Source organism: Myxocyprinus asiaticus, chromosome 14 (assembly GCF_019703515.2).
Source record: "Myxocyprinus asiaticus isolate MX2 ecotype Aquarium Trade chromosome 14, UBuf_Myxa_2, whole genome shotgun sequence".
Taxonomy (NCBI): Eukaryota; Metazoa; Chordata; class Actinopteri; order Cypriniformes; family Catostomidae; genus Myxocyprinus; species Myxocyprinus asiaticus.
In genome coordinates this window covers 47,366,576-47,383,563 of record NC_059357.1, presented here as the reverse complement: position 1 = coordinate 47,383,563, position 16,988 = coordinate 47,366,576, and the positions used below count along the sequence as shown (strand labels likewise).

Genomic DNA, 16,988 nt, shown 5'->3' with positions numbered 1-16,988 from the left:
CACACGTGAACGCACATAAGATATTAATGCACCATTGTTTGAAAACTGCAAACAGCCTTGTTAGGATATTTGAAATGTACTGTTTGGTGCAATAATTATTTATTTGGATAATTATAATCAATACATTTTACTGTTAATTATCAAAGTGCTTTTGTCGCCATTTTGTGAAACATTTTATGTCATGCCTAAGAAAACCCTTTATAACACCCCCTTACTCTCGTTAAAATTACTGTAACACACATGTAATGCATATAAATAAAATAAAATAGGTTAAAATGGCAAAAAAACAAACAAAATAAAAAACAAAACAAAACAAAAAAACATATCCAGAAGAAATGAATGGTGACCAGAAACAGCTTCTAAACTATACATATACATATATAGACATATGCTTTGCCGATTCTAACTTGATAAGGTCAGTTAAAATAACACAAAAAGTTTAAAGTACTTTACAGTGCCAGTATAGTGAAAAGTCCTTCTCAACTAAGAAAGTGGAACTAGCAGAAAAGCTTGTCCTGCATTTTGACAGAGAATGTTCCAGTAATTCCACTCATGATACTTCAAAGGCTTCAGTGCCTCCTTTGATGTGCTACATTCACTTTAAAGAGCAGGATATTATAAAATACATGCATTAGTGCAGATTAATTTAAAACCGCTGTACATTGCTGTCATACCATGGTGACCAGCACATCAAGTACATGACTCACACAGACACAATACCAACATATCCAACATAGCTTTATCACACACTTCCCTCTATTTTGACGGGCAATCTCACAAAATAATCAAATGTTGTCTAGGAAACAGTCCACAAATGAGACATCAATTCTAGTCTTTTGTAATACTAATGACCACGGGAAGTCATTGTCCAGGAGTGACTGTCCAGGATGGACCATTTACAGACTCATAAAGACTCGCATGAATTGTTGAATTATACTGGAAACTATTTAGCTGGGTGTGCAATTGCTTAACTAGATTAGTGATTAGACCCAGTAAAACCTGTTTAATAACTTCAGATAATTATGGTTGGCCATATTCATTCTCAAAACAAACAAATAAACGATTGGCAGAATCAGTGGCTCTACTCAGTTCAAGTCAACATGAAAACAAAATGGACCTTATTTGCTATCTTAAAGGAATATTCGGGGTTCAATACAAATTAAGCTCAATTAACAATATTTGTGGCATCATGTAGATTTCCACAAAAAATTATTTCAACTCGTCCCTCCTATAGTTAACCCTTGTGCGTCAATAAAAAAAAAGTTACTCAGAGGTCCAAAAATGTCCACGCCAAACAACTGCCATAATAATATTATATATTCATACTATTTTCCTCTTTCACTGACTTAGATTTTTTATATAATGTTTATATATATATATATATATATATATATATATATCACAGTCTGGGATATGTCAATGATAAGCAACAACATTGATTTTGATGCATTATTATTTTTTGTGCAATGTCAGATAACGTCCCTCCTATATTTAACCCTTGTGCGTCAATAAAAAAAAGTTACTCAGAGGTCCAAAAATGTCCACGTCAAAAAACTGCCATAAAAATAATATATATTAATATTATTTTCCACTTTCACTGACTTAGATGTTTTAACCAACATCAGTCCTGACCATAACTACCAAATATTAATTCATTTTCAGGATTTTAACCTTTTAAATGCCAGTTTGTTTACATAATGCCACTGTTGTTTTTACACACACACACACACACACACACACACACACACACACACACACACACACACACACACACGTTGGTCTATATAGATTCTATCCCCTAACCCTACCCCTAAACATAACCCTCACAAAAAACTTTCTGCATTTTTACATTTTCAATAAAACATTGTTTAGTATATTTTTTTAAGCGATTTAAATTATGGGGACACTAGAAATGTCCTCATAAACCACATTTATAGCATAATACCCTTGTAACTACCAGTTTGTAACCTAAAAAAGTCCTTGTTAACCCCCCCCACCCCACACACACACACACTCACTCACTCACTCTTCTCAATACACACATACAAAACACATTCTGACATCCATACCAACACACCCACACAATTTTAGATGCATCATTTATTCAACTAGCCTGCAGTGCTCCATAATACAGCAAACAGAAAATAGGAAAAAAGCATGTATTTGCACCATAGGCTGAACATGAGAAAAATGGCGCCATCTGGTTGGAAATATATTTAAAAAAAATTTACATTTTGAAGCCAGGGCTCCGGAATGAAAGCATAATATCATACATGTTTTAATGGGTTTCAATGGGGATATTTTTGTCCTGAAGGTCCTGAGTGTAACTATTTTTTGCATACAGTGTATAGATGTATTTTGGGAACTGAGGTTGAAATATCTAAATTCCCCAAAAAATACACACCTTTGGCAAAATTTATGCTGTTGGCATTAACACAGCCAAAATGATCGAAAAAACAAAAATGAAAAAGACAAAAATGTCCCGAAGGTCACACAAAGGTTAAAAAAAGAGCAAAAATCACTGTAAAGCCTAGTGTACACTACATGACTCAAGCTCGTCTCTTCGGATTATTTGAGTCGGCGACTGGTCTGCGACGAGAAGTCTCGGATCTCACGACGAAAGGTCTTGTTGTGTGCACACTCCAGCAACAGGTCGAGACGAGTCCCAGATGCTGCGACAGTTATCAAAACTGCTTGATATCTAGATGTCTTGACGTCAGGTGTGCGTACTGTCCCGAAGAGCGAGAGATGACAATGAGCCACAGCCAATTAAATATAGAGAGAGCACAAGAGGAGGGCAAGCAGAAGACAAAAAATAATTTGAATATAATACAATGAAACTTCACCCACATTTCCCTACCCTCTGTGTTTATTATTTTCAACTGTTTTTCTTAAATGTTTCCTTTTGCAAATAGCTAAATGGGCGCAAGCCAATCTTTCATGTTTTTTGAAAGAGGGGAGCAAGATTTGGGTAGCAGGAGACAAAAAATCTATAGAAAATAAAATACAAAATTATCCTCATCTCCCTACTTGCTGTCTTTATTATTTTCAGCTGTTTTTATTATTATTATTTTTTTTTTTCAAAATAGTGAAATAAATGCGCCCACATCTCTCAACTTGCTGTTTTTATTATTATTATGTTGCCAATAAAGTGCGAAAATGGGTGTGAGCCATTCTTTCATGCTGTTTTGGCATGTTATCAATAATAAACTGCACAAGTTTGTGAATGAATTTTGTTATGTTTTTATTTTATACCCTTTTCTCCCCAACTTAGTAGGTCCTCGTGGTGGTGCGGTTACTCACCTCAGTCTGGGTGGCGGAGGACAAGTCTCAGTTGCCTCTGCTTCTGAGAAAGTCAATCCGCGCATCTTATCACGTGGCTTGCTGTGCATGACACTGTGGAGACTCACAACACGTGGAGGCTTACACAACTTACCACATGCCCCACTGAGAGCGAGAACCACTAATCGCAACCATGAGGAGGTTACCCCATGTGACTCTACCCTCCCTAGCAACCAGGTCAATTTGTTTGCTTTGGAGACCTGGCTGGAGTCACTCAGCATGCCCTGGATTCGAACTCATGACTCCAGGGGTGGTGGTCAGCGTCAATACCCGCTGAGCTACCCAGGCCCCCCTGAATTTCGTTATGTTAATTTTAAGATGCATTTTTAGTGATCCTTTTGGAAGCTCAGTTACAGTACAGGTACTGCACTTAAATAATTATGCTCACAACGCAATGTTTTTAGAACTTTCTTTCTCGTCTTTTACTTTTTTTGCACTTTATTATCATTCAGTAAAACACAGACGTAAAGACTGATGTATGTCCTCATGAAATCAGAGACTCTCTTCTCGAAATCCGAAAACAAGTGGTCGACCAAAGAGACGACCAGGTGTAACGGTGATGTCTCGCTTGTACATTAGTGATCGGATCACCCAAAACGGACACTATGCTTAATACCAGTGTACACATGGTCTCAGTCGGGAAGTCTGTCATGTAGTTGATACACTACAGTCCTGAAGTGTTCGCACCAACATGATGAAAAACCGGACTGAGTCGCAGTGCGCTGACTGCAAGTCGTGTAGTGTATGCTTGATTTTAAGGCCTTTGCACACAAGAGTCGAGGCGATAATGCGAAACGAATCGCAGACGAATACTCCTTTCAAATTAAAAGAGAGGCGAATGAGCGCCATTAGCACATTTAAGCCTTTACAAAAGGTGGCACTAATTGAAAAGTAATTTTACCCTGGTATGTAGGTGATGCAAAGCACCTTTCAGCTGGTCTGCTCTTCGCCCATCGCAGATGAAAAGAACTACCAAGGAATTACAATATAAAAGACAAGCAAGCGAGTTCTCTGGCAAGATGATCGATAAAATAAAAAGCATCTCACTACAAGCTGCAGCAGCGATGGCAGTTGTGTTCTTGATTTGCTCAACGAGGAAGAAAACATTCAAGACACTTTCACATACTATTGTTTGTGAAAGTGTCTTTAATGTTTTCTTGAATGTTGCTTGTACTTTTTTGATATATAAAGTCACACAGTGCACTGTAAGTCACAGCAATAGAATTCATATAATTAATTTTTGTTGAAGAAAAACACTTAAGATCCGTAAATTTGTTTGTTAAAAAAAATTTATACAAAGGCTAAGATGGCGCAATATATATATGATATTAGAGATATAAGAGAATTCCGTATGATTAAATGCAAAGACATTTAGAAAATTCAGCAATATGGAATACATTATAAAGACTATACACATAAGATCATAGAGTTTTTTTTAACAAGGTGAATGGCAGTGATGCAGTAATGTCATTTACATGTTAAGAGAACCCATATGAGAATTATTATTATTAATTTTTTTCAGTGTTTAAGGCATTTGATGCAGATGAAATAAACATCTTCACTGCTGGTTCAGGATTTCTTCCTCAAGTTACTTAAGAGTTTAATGATGGTGGTCAAAACAGCTTTCTATGCTTTAGCAACACCAGTTGCGCTGGTTTCGGTAACTGCAGCAGGTCCTGACACCTGATCAAAAAGCTCATATTTTATTGGTCAGGGCATTTAATTGTTGGTCAAATAAAAAAATAAAAAAATAAAAAAAAAAATCACACAAGTGTGAATTGACTTCATACGAATCCATTGTTTCTATTCAAAACGTTAATCGTGGCGAAAATTCGTGTTTGGTGTGCAAAGGCCTTTAAAATTACATTACAATACAAAGTGAATTGGGCAAGACCATAAATGCTGAAACACAAATGTTTTCAAAAGTATAGCCACAAGACGTAAACATTATACATGCTCACATGATTTTTAGAGTAATACAATCACTTAATAACCTTACTGATGTAGTTAAATCCTAAATTAAAACTTCGTTGTCATGACAACCAAACCCTGTAATCCCGGTATTGGATATAACTTTACACAGATAAGGTTAGTTATCAATTTTGTCACACAAATTTTGTTACCATATACAGGTATAATAGTAATATACTTTTATTACTATGTGTATTTTAGCTTTCATTGATTGGCCTAATTCACTTCCATTGTAAGTGCCTTACTGTTAACACTTTTTTTAGTAAACAAGGGTGTCAAAATCAGGGTCGGATTGGCCATCGTGAGAGTCGGGACTTTTCCTGTTAGGCCGGCAGGATGATATATATATATATATATATATATATATATATATATATATATATATATATATATATATATAAAGCCAAATTAAACAAATAAATCTCCTTTAAAATATTACATTATTGCTGTTCAATATATTAAAAAAAAGACCCCCATAATGCTTAATTCCTGAATGTTTCACACACCCATCTTTGTCATCGAATCTTGCACTACAAAAAAACTAGATGCAGCGTAACGAACTGAACCGAACACAGGCGTCTTGAGACGCGTTTTTAACCATTTTAATGTGTTTTTAATGTGTCACGGTGTCAAAAAACCCCACTGAACAACAGTAAGACGCTTCACAGCGGTCCAAAAGTCAGTTTATACCATTTTTATGTAGGAAAACAACTGAAAAACAGCGCGGACGGACGCAAAAAATGAACAGTTAGGCTTGCCTACAAGTTCCTAAGTTCCTTACACTGGCATTGCCTATGTGGCATGTGAGAGGAGGTTTGCACTGAAGTTCCTAAAAAACAGACTTGATCAACCAGATTACAGTGTTCTCCTATGATAACTATTCACTTAAAGGTAAGATTGTTTTTTGTTTTTTGCATACCTGTTGTGCATTAGTTTTGTGTAATCTTATTATTTATTGGATTTGAAATTGTATTGTGCCATAGGTTCAACTTCAGGCCTCTGTCCATGTGGTTTAAGAGCGTCCGCTCCTCTGTGATCAGTAACAGCTCTCAATGACTGCATTGTGTTAGTGCTTTCTCCGAGCTCAGGGTTAAACTCTCAGCAGTTTGCTTTGAAGTGTTTATCCCTTTATCACAAGCCAGAGCACAGAACAATGGAAAATGAAAGCAAGTCGGAGCTTATGGCAATTATCACACACGTCCACCAGGAGAGAAGTGTGAATGTCCATTTTGTGAATGTCCAAAATGAGAAAGAGAGAGCAAGACATGGAGGAGGAAGGAATGGACTCAGAGAAGCAAAAGAAAAAGATCATGATTTGCATGGCATATACAGAGCAATGGTGATGATTTTGCAGGAAATGATGGCTTATGCAAATAAACATGACCCCTCTGGGACAATGAAAGTAATTAAAGTGGCACTGGTCACTGGATGCTTGCACTATCTGGATAAAGAGCAACTTGGAAATTCTGCAAAGCTAAGTAAGTGATGAATTTTCTTTTTTGGGGGGTGAACTATTCCTTAAATTGTGCATGGGTCAAAAGAGAAAGAAAGTGTTGTGTATGTGCAGTTGTCAGCAGAATCAGATGGCACGCAGGGTGCCTGAGAAGATACAATTAACGTGTGGACTTTGAAGTTAGACATGGTGTCTTACACCCCACAGATGAAGAGAGCAACAACCAATCGCTTGTTACGGGATATTAAGAGGATCCTATTTGAAATGGGAAATCAACTTTCATTTTGTCCTGGAATGGCCTTTGAGGTGATAGCAACAGTGGGACACTGTCTGGAACACAGCATTTGTTTGATGCTGGTTTAGTCTTTTGCTGGTACTGAAGGTTTTTATCAGCATTTTTTGTATTTTCTTTTAATCCTATTTTGCGCATGACTTTAAAGTTGAACAATACATAGAAACAACGTCTAATGTTCTGTCTAATCCCGTTTCGTCCATGAAAGCAAGCACATCTGTACTAATGATTTTCATTTCCAGCGGTTGGGGGGTGAAGACATCCTCTTTATTTCTCAAAGGAATGTTCTGGGTTCAATTCCAATTCAAGTTTAGCTTTATCAACAGCATTTGCAGCATAATGATGATTACCACAGAATATAATTTCAACTCATCGCTCATGTTTTTTTTTAAAGAGCATAAATCGCGGTTACAGTAATGCACTCACAACTGAAGTATGGGGCCAAGCAATAGTACAATAATACTAACCTTGTCAGTGCAAATATACATTCTTTCGATGTCAGTGTTGGTGAAGCTACTTTGAAACAGTAATTTCCCAAACTACAAGCTACAGTCAAGCAACTCTTTTGAAAAAGTAGTTAGCTACACTACAAGCCACTAACAAAACGTAGCTAACTACTGTTGGGCCTCATGTATTCAGATAGAAGACAAAGGCAGGCCTAACACAAGTCGTAAAACCTAACTCAGCCCCCACACATTCCATGTCGTAAATTTTACTGATAAAAATCGCGCCAAAATCAAACAAAGGGAGTCCAAAACAGACTACAAATCCATGAAGCCTTGCTCACTAAAGGATCGAACTCTCAACTCCTATTGGATGAGGCACACAACAGAACGTCCCTCAAACATGACATCATCAGGAGTTTAAATACCTCTGAAATGTTTTGTGAGTTGCTTCCAGTGACTTGGTTCACCGAATATAGACGTAGTTTTTTTTGCTGCTCTCCGGTGCAACCTCGTGGCACAAGGAAGTAATGTCCGACTTGAAACTGTAGCCATACAATCTTCATCTCGCTGGACGAGTTGAGATTACTCTGTGTTCAACCGAACACTCTAACGGATCCGAAGGAGACCGCCGAGCAATTCGCATCTTCATCCGTTTGCCTACAGAAGTGAAGAGATTAAAGATTTCTCTTCCATCTTCAATCAAGTCGACATTTCTGAGTTCTCCGCCAGCCCGCCGAGAATCAACAGCCGTACCGCCTGCTGACAATCAACAGCCGTACCGCCCGCTGACAGAGCGAGGAAACGGCCTCCCGTCATCACACGAGCCTCAAGGAACCGGGTCAAAGTTAAAGGACGGAGGAAAACACATTATACCTGTGTCCTCATGCAATACAAGTAAGAGGTTTACGTCTGGGCAGAGATAGAATATTATAGCGTGTTATTCTTGTGTTTCAAGGTTTTTGCTTGTACAGTTTACGGACCGCCATGTCCGCTCATTATTAATACTCAGGGTATTAATTATCACAAATTTGTTTTGCTGTATTGTGGTCCAACCAAATTGGATTGTGCAATTTCGCCATTGCGGGTGAAACAGAAACTGAGTTCATCCATTAAAGAGTCAAATAACGCAGGACTTTTATGAGCCCCGCTCGTAAAACCGCGTCTCTGAGTGATGAACACAGCTGCTTTCTCTCCCGCTATCGCGAAATCAGCTTTAGGGCTGTCACTTAATCATCTCTCTCTCTCTCTCTCTCTCTCTCTCTCTTACTAATCACACACACACACACTCTGTCACACACACACACCTTATGTGTCATAGGATTATTTTATTTCCATATCTAATCATGTCACTGTTTAGTTTGTAGTTGTAAGTCGGAAGTTTATTGACTGCATTGTATTAATTATTAATTGATATTACTGCATAAATAAACTTTGTTTATATTACAAAGAGAAGTGTTTTGGTTTGTTTTGCATACGCCTGTGTCATGCTGACGGGATGTCAGTGCTCGGATTCAAACCTTCATTCATTGTTTTTTTTCCCGAAAATCGATATTCTTCGGATGCCAATTTTCCTAAGAAAACAATCTAATATTGAGACTGTTTTACTATTTGGTTATTAGTTTCTAATTCCAGGGTGGTGCCCCGTCAATGTTAATCCTTATTAATATTCTATTGATTTTTGATAATTGACAATTATCTTTGATGATTGTTGAATCTGAATGATCAATAAGCTAGTGTTAATTTTAATTAATGTTTCATCGATGTTAACAATTAACGATTATCTTTGATAATTGTTGATTTTAAAGGATTAAAAAAGCTAACATTGATTCTCATCAATGTTCTATTGATTTTAATAATTAGTAATTATCTTTGATAATTATTAATTATTGCTAATAACCAAACTTGCTCCTAAACATAGCACACTACATTTACTGGAGCCCCATATGAGGTTTTAATGAGTTAGATCCAATTAATTAATTTAAATATTAATTAATAACTACAGAAATAATTATTAATTATTTCTGATAGTAACACTGATCTAAACAACCGGTAAAGCCCAACACTACATTGAAGCTATTTCAAGAAGAAAATATCTGTAGATACACAACATTCAGGTGACATTATTTAATTCCTTATTCAGAAGTTCTGACTGCAGAATTCAATAACATCACCTGATAGTTACATACACTGATAAGCCAAAACATTATGACCACTCACAGGTGAAGCGAACAACGATCATCTTCAAACAAGGCCACATGTCATGGTCTGGGTAGATTAGATGGTAAGTGAACAATCAGTTCTCATAGTCAACGTGTTGAATGCAGGAGAAATGGGCAAGAGTAAAGATCTGAGTGAATTTGACAAGGACTAAATTGTTATGGCCAGACGACTGGGTCAGAGCATCTCTGAAATGCTTGTGGCAAGGCTTGTGGGGTGCTCCCGGTCAGCAGTGGTGAGTACCTACTGACAGTTGTCCGAGGAGGGACAAACCACAAACCGGTGACAGGGTTTTGGGCGCCCAAGTCTCATCGATGTGCAAGAGCAGCAAAGGCTATCCCGTATGGTCTGAACCGACATGAGGTCTACTGTGGCACAAGTCACAGAAAAGTTTAATGATGGTTACGGGAGGAATGTGTCACAACACACAGTCCATTGCACCGTGCTGCGTATGGGACTCTGTAGCTGCAGAGTGCCCATGATGACCCCTGTACACCGTTAAAAGAGCCTACAATGGGCACGTGAGCATCATAACTGGACCTTGGAGTGTTGGAAGAAGGTCGCCTGGTCTGAACAGTCCCATTTTCTTTTACATCACGTGGACAGTTGTGTACATGTGTGACATTTACCTGGAGAAGTGCTGGCACCAGGATGCACTGTGGGAAGATGACAAGCCGGTGGAGGGAGTGTGATGCTCTGTGCAATATTCTGCTGGGAAACCCTGGGTCCGGCCATTCATGTGGATGACAATTTGACACGTGCCACCTACCTAAACATTGTTGCAGACCAGGTACACCCCTTCATGGCAATGTTATTTCCTGATGGCAGTGGCCTCTTTCAGTAGGATAATGCACCCTGCCACACTGCACACATTGTTTGAGAATGGTTTTGTTGAACATGATGAAGACTTAAAGGTTCTCCAAATTCACCAGATTTCAATCTGACTGAGCATTTATGGGATGTGCTAGACCAACAAGTCCGATCCATGGTGGCTCCACCTCGCAGCTTACAGGACTTGAAGGATCTGCTGCTAATGTCTTGGTGCCAGATACCACAGGACATCTTCAGGGGTCTTGTAGAGTCCATGCCTCGGCGGGTCGAAGCTGTTTTGGCAGCACGCACAGGGCCAACAACATATTAGGCAGGTGGTCTTAATGTTTTGTCTCATTAGTGTGTGTAATTAGGGTGACATTCCCTTTATTCCCTAAAATTTACAGGAGCCCCAATTTAACCATGGTATTTGTAGTAACACCATATTTACCACAAAATGGTTCCTATATGGATACTACAGTATTATTGTAGTAAAATCATAGTTAGTTGTTTCAAAACCATGGTTTCCGCTAAAAAACAAAAAAATAAAAACATGGTTACTACAGTCATGGTACTACAATATTAATATAGTAATATCATGGTTAATTTTCATAAGGGTTAAATAAATACAGAAAACACTCTATTTTATATAACTGAATCAAAGTATTGTGATAAACAGTAGCAATTAACTAAATCAAAGAGGTTCAAAGAGGAAGGCCCTTTAAGTCTGCCTGGGGCTCAAGTGAATCAAGGGAATCATTTATCTGAACTAGTTCATTCACATGAACCATCGGAAAGAACCGACCATACTAAAATAAATTGTGGGGAAATTCAATTAAATTCTTGTCAGTTTAAATCACACGGTGTTTTTGTCTGTCTAACCCAGTGATTCAGTGGCCTAAACTGGGCCGTTATATGGACCAGCAACATGGCATGGTTAATTGATACATGATAATTAAATAGTAATATAAGAACATGGGAATATTATAGACAGCTCTGACAGCAACAGGAGACACCCGCAGCAGTTATGAGCAGAAATAACTGGTCCCTAGAGCCGTATGAGTGACAGTCAAAATGTAGATTGGTTCTGTGTCATTAGGTAAAGAGCAGCTCAGTGATAGTTAACAGACTCCTGTGAACTCATTTGACTGAACACAAATAGAATGGAAAGAATAAAGCCTGTACTGTTTACACCAAATAGAAACTGCTCTGACAGAAAATCCATTAGTGAAAGTCACACACAACCACACAAGAAGTCAAGAAATCCATGTAGCCCAAAGACAGAGGAGATGTCTCATTCTCAGACACTATGCCTTGCCAGCAGTCCATTCACAGACCGCCTGATGCACGCTGCACCAAATATAGCAAAAGCTTGATCAAAACAGCAAGTAGTAATCTGATCGGATTTTCAGGAGTTTGGGACATTCAGCAGCAGGTAAGCAGTCTCAATGTTTGTGAAGCTACTTTAAAACTGTAACTTCCCAAACTAATCCTAACTTGAAGTAATTAAACTACAGTCAAGCAAATCTTTAAATAAATTTAACTAGCTATAAGTTTCTAACAAAAAGTAGCTGACTACAATAAAGCCATTTATAGAAGAAAATATGTTAAATGTATAACAATCAAATGATATTATTTACTTTTGCATCACTTCATGGTTATATATTTAATTAAGGTGACATAAAACAATTAGGGTGACAAAATTAAAATTAAACATATACATTTATATTTAATATTAACTTAAAAGGGTTTCAAGATGGCGCCGCTGATGGCTGCTTTGGTGTGGAGCTCTCTAATGTTTTTGTTACTTTTGTTTGCTTGTCATGTTTTTGTCACTCTTTCCCGATCAGTTTCACCAGGGATGAACTGCTGAATATTCGGCAGAGCATACCTGATAATGTTTTGCTGGTGTTTGATTGTTCAGACATTTTATTAGACATCTTAGTTGGAGGTGCAGCGGTGCTCTACAAGCGACCCAAATGACGCATGTGAGGGAAGTGAGCCGGTGCACTTGTGAAGCTTTGTCAACGTGACTTTAGGACTCCGCTGCCGAGTATTCATCTGGCGAATGTCAGCTCCCTCGCCAACAAAACGGACAAACTGCTTCTGCTCACTCAAACAAATAAGGACTTTTATAACTCCGCTGCTCCGTGTTTCACGGAAACCTGGCTGAATGAAGCCATCCCGGACAGCGCGTTTCATCTGCCTGGCTTCCAGCTGTTCAGAACAGATTGCGCTGCGGAATCATTGGGGGAAAACGAGAGGTGGTGGAACATGCTTTTACATCAACAAAAGTTGGTGTACAAATGTAACAGCACTGAAGAAGATGAGCTGTCCTAATTTAGAAGCGCTCTTCATCAACTGTAAGCCTATCTACTCGCCGTGGGAGTTTTCCTCATTCATTGTGTCCATTGTGTGAGTGTTTATATCCTGCCACAAGCATGTGTGAATGCAGCGTTGCAACAGCTGGCTGATCACATCACAGACACAGAGCAACAATGCCCGGACTCACTTATTATTATTCTGGGAGATTTTAATAAAGCTAACCTCACCCGTGAACTGCCAAAATACAAACAACACATCACATGCCCCACCAGGGACAGAAATATACTGGACCACTGCTACACCACAGTAAAGGAAGCATATCACTCTGTCCCACGTGCAGCTTTAGGACTCTCCGATCACTGTCTGGTTCATCTTCTCCTGACCCGCAAGCATAAACTAAAATCAACTAAGCCTGTAGTAAGGACTATAAAGACATGGACTAATGAAGCAGAGCTGGAGCTACAAGCCTGCTTTGACTGCACTGAATGGAGTGTTTTTGAAGCAGCAGCCACAGATCTAGATGAGCTCACAGATATTGTGACATCATATATCAGTTTCTGTGAGGATATGTGCATCCCTACTAGGACATTTTTATCATTCAACAATGATAAACCATGGTTTACAGGAAAACTCAGACAGCTTCTTCATGCTAAAGAGGATGCTTACAGAAGTGGGGATAAAATATTGGACAACCAGGCCAGGAACACACTGACTAAGGAAATCAGAGTGGCTAAAATAAGCTACTCTGAAAAGCTGACAACCCAGTTTTCAGCCAACGATCCTGCATCTGTGTAGATAGGCCTGAAAAGCATCACCAAGTACAAGACACTTACCCCTCGCTCTGTAGAGAGTCAACTAATAGCTGATGAACTGAACGTGTTTTACTGCAGGTTTGAAAAACCCAGTCTCATACCCATCCCCTGCTCTGTTCTTCACTTCACACACACACCAACACTTCCTGGAACCCCCCTCCTGCTACGCAATCTGCACTTATGATCTGTGAGGAGGATGTGTGCCGTGTCTTTCGGAAACAAATTACTAGGAAAGCCTGAGGCCCAGATGGTGTTTCACCTGCCTGTCTGAAAGTCTGCACTGACCAACTGGCCTGCATCTTCACACAGATCTTCAATAAATCACTGGAGCAGTGTGAAGTTCCCTGCTGCTTCAAATGCTCCACCATCATTCCGGTCCCCCCAAAAAACAAAATCACAGGACTTAATGACTAGAGACCTGTCGCTCTCACATCTGTGGTCATGAAGTCATTTGAGAGACTTGTTTTGGCCTACCTGAAGGACATCACTGGACCCCTGCTGGACCCCCTTCAGTTTGCTTACCGAGCATACAGGTCTGTGGATGATGCTGTCGATATGGGACTGCATTATATCCTGCAACACCTCGACAGACCTGGGACTTATACAAGGATCCTATTTGTGCCTTCAATACCATCATGCCTGATCTTCTCTCAACCAAACTAACCCAGCTCTCTGTGCCCACTACAATTTGTTGATGGATCACCAGCTTTCTGACAGATAGGCAGCAGTTAGTGAGACTGGGGAAACTCACATCCGGGACTCTCACTAATTAGCACTGCTGCTCCTCAGGGATGCGTTCTCTCTCCACTGCTCTTCTCCCTGTACACAAATGACTGCACTGCAAAGGATGCCACTGTCAAGCTCCTGAAGTTTGCAGATGACACCATGGTCATCTGCCTCATCCGTGACGGTGACGAGTCTGCATGCAGACAGGAGGTTGATCAGCTGGCTGTCTGGTGTGGTCACAACAACCTTGAGCTGAACACGCTCAAAACAGTGGAGATGATAGTGGACTTCAGGAGAAATCCCCCCCTCCCCCACAACCATCCTGAAAAGCACTGTGGCAGCAGTGGAATCATTCAGGTTCCTGGGCTTTACCATCTCTCAGGACCTGAAGTGGGACACCCACAAAGACTCCATTGTGAAGAAGTCTCAGCAGAGGTTGTACTTCCTTCACCAGCTGAGGAAGTTCAACCTGCCACAGGAGCTGCTGACACAGTTCTACTCGGCCATCACTGAGTCTGTCCTGTGTACATCTGTAAATGTCTGATTTGGTTCAGCCACCAAATCAGACAGAAGGAAGCTACAGTGGACTGCTGAAAGGATTACTGGTGGCACCCTGCCCTCCCTCCAAGACCTGTACGTCTCCAGAGTGAGGAAATGTGCAGATAGAATCACTCTGGACCCCACACACCCTGCCCACTCCCACTTTGAACTGTTGCCCTCTTGCCGGTGCTACAAAGCACTGAGCACCAGGACTTCCAGGCACAAGAACAGTTTTTACACTCAGGCCATTTTCCACATGAACAATTAAATTGCCTCAGGACTCCCCCACAGTGCAATAATGTAAATATATATCTCATGTACATATGTAAATTCACATATTTAATTAAATAGCTGTACCTACCTCTACAATGCACATACATTACCACTTGCACATGTACATATGCCATTCTGTTTATGTCCTATTATTGTATGTCTATTTATATTCTTATCTTGTTTTATGTTCTGTGTCTCACTGTAATGTTCTGTGTGCATTTGTTTCTATCACCAACAAAAATTACTTGTGTACATGAGAACACTTGGCAATAAATCTCATTCTGATTCTGAATATAAATTAATAAAACTAGAAAACAATCTCTTTTATATAAATGAGTCGAAATATAGTGATTAACAGCAGCAATTATCCCATTAAACTCTACTGTCCCGCCGACGAGTTCTTGGGTGGAGCTAAACGCATACAATAAGTTTACGATTAAATTGTAAAAGTGCCGGATCCATAAATCACTCATATTTGGTATCATCTGAAAGTTTATAATCTAAACTTTTCATAAAGTACCAACACTTTTGCATTTATGTTACATAAAATAACAAAATAAAGCCTGAAAACCTGCTCGTCACAAATGAGCACCACGTAGAGTTGATGACAATATAAAGTTTTTTCACAAAGCACTGAATGGACAAGTCATATATCAAATGAAAGCTCTCATTTCCAGGAATGTGAATGTATAGTTTATTTTGCTGCCCAAGTACCACAGTTCGAATGATTACCAAAACAATCACAAAGTGAAATATGATCTCTGTAAGACAACAAAGACAAATGTCTGATGTCTGCTTCTATTACTGCTTCTATAAGACCCAAGTAGCCAAAACTCCATATCAGCTTATACCTTTGTCCATTTTCTTAAAAATGTGTCATGTTTTACTTGTCTGTGAGCTTGCTTGGTTAAATAATCCAATGTTATATCTCAGATGTCTAGAAAAAATTGCAGTCCACCAGAAAAAGCATGATAAAAAAAATCACACATATATATATATATATATATATATATATATATATATATATATATATATATATATAGAATAAATTATGTTTATCATAATATTGTAAACATATACAGTATTATTCAGAGAGAGAGAGAAAGGACAGAATCTAGACGTCTATTGTCCTATGGCTTCCATCTTCCTGTTGCTCATCCAAACCTGAACCTGTGTTATGGTGTAAATCCACCTCGACTAGAAATACACGTGTGTTTTTCATTGATACTGATGACAAGCAGACTAAACAAACACATGCATGACTGTAAAACTAACCCAAAAATAATATTTTCAGAGTGAATATCTGTACAGCAACATACTGTACATTTAAACACAGGTGAAGTTCCACCCTTCTGCTGCTAAAGACACAAACAGAAGACTCGGATAGCAATGAAACTTAAATAAATATAGTGGCCCCCAAAAGTTATTTGAACACTTTAGCCACACTAACAAATGAATGAGGGCCATTGCATTAGATAACAACACATCAAAGCAAGTATCACCTTTGTTAAAGAATGATAAGACAAGCAAACTTCAAGCAAAACATTTGACTAAAAGTTTAAATAACAAAACAATAGATAAACTTGACACCATGCGAGGATCAGATGTGTGAACAGCACGCTCTTCGCACTTTGCTAGTTTAAACACTTTTTATGACATAAACCAGTGAGATTCAATACACTCTGTTCCATAACTGTTCTAGGAGGACAATATGTCAAAGAATTCAAAATCCTTGTGCTCTGGAGACATTAAAAGACACTTACATGCTCATGCTGACACCC

At 38.9% G+C, this 16,988-nt stretch overlaps 1 protein-coding gene across 3 annotated transcripts in view; it reads right to left on the bottom strand.

Annotated features, from left to right (window-relative positions):
• The window catches only part of axin2 (axin 2 (conductin, axil)), a 54,725-nt gene that overhangs the window by 17,491 nt on the left and 20,246 nt on the right, over positions 1 to 16,988 (bottom strand). The gene's annotated exons all lie outside the window — the stretch shown is intronic.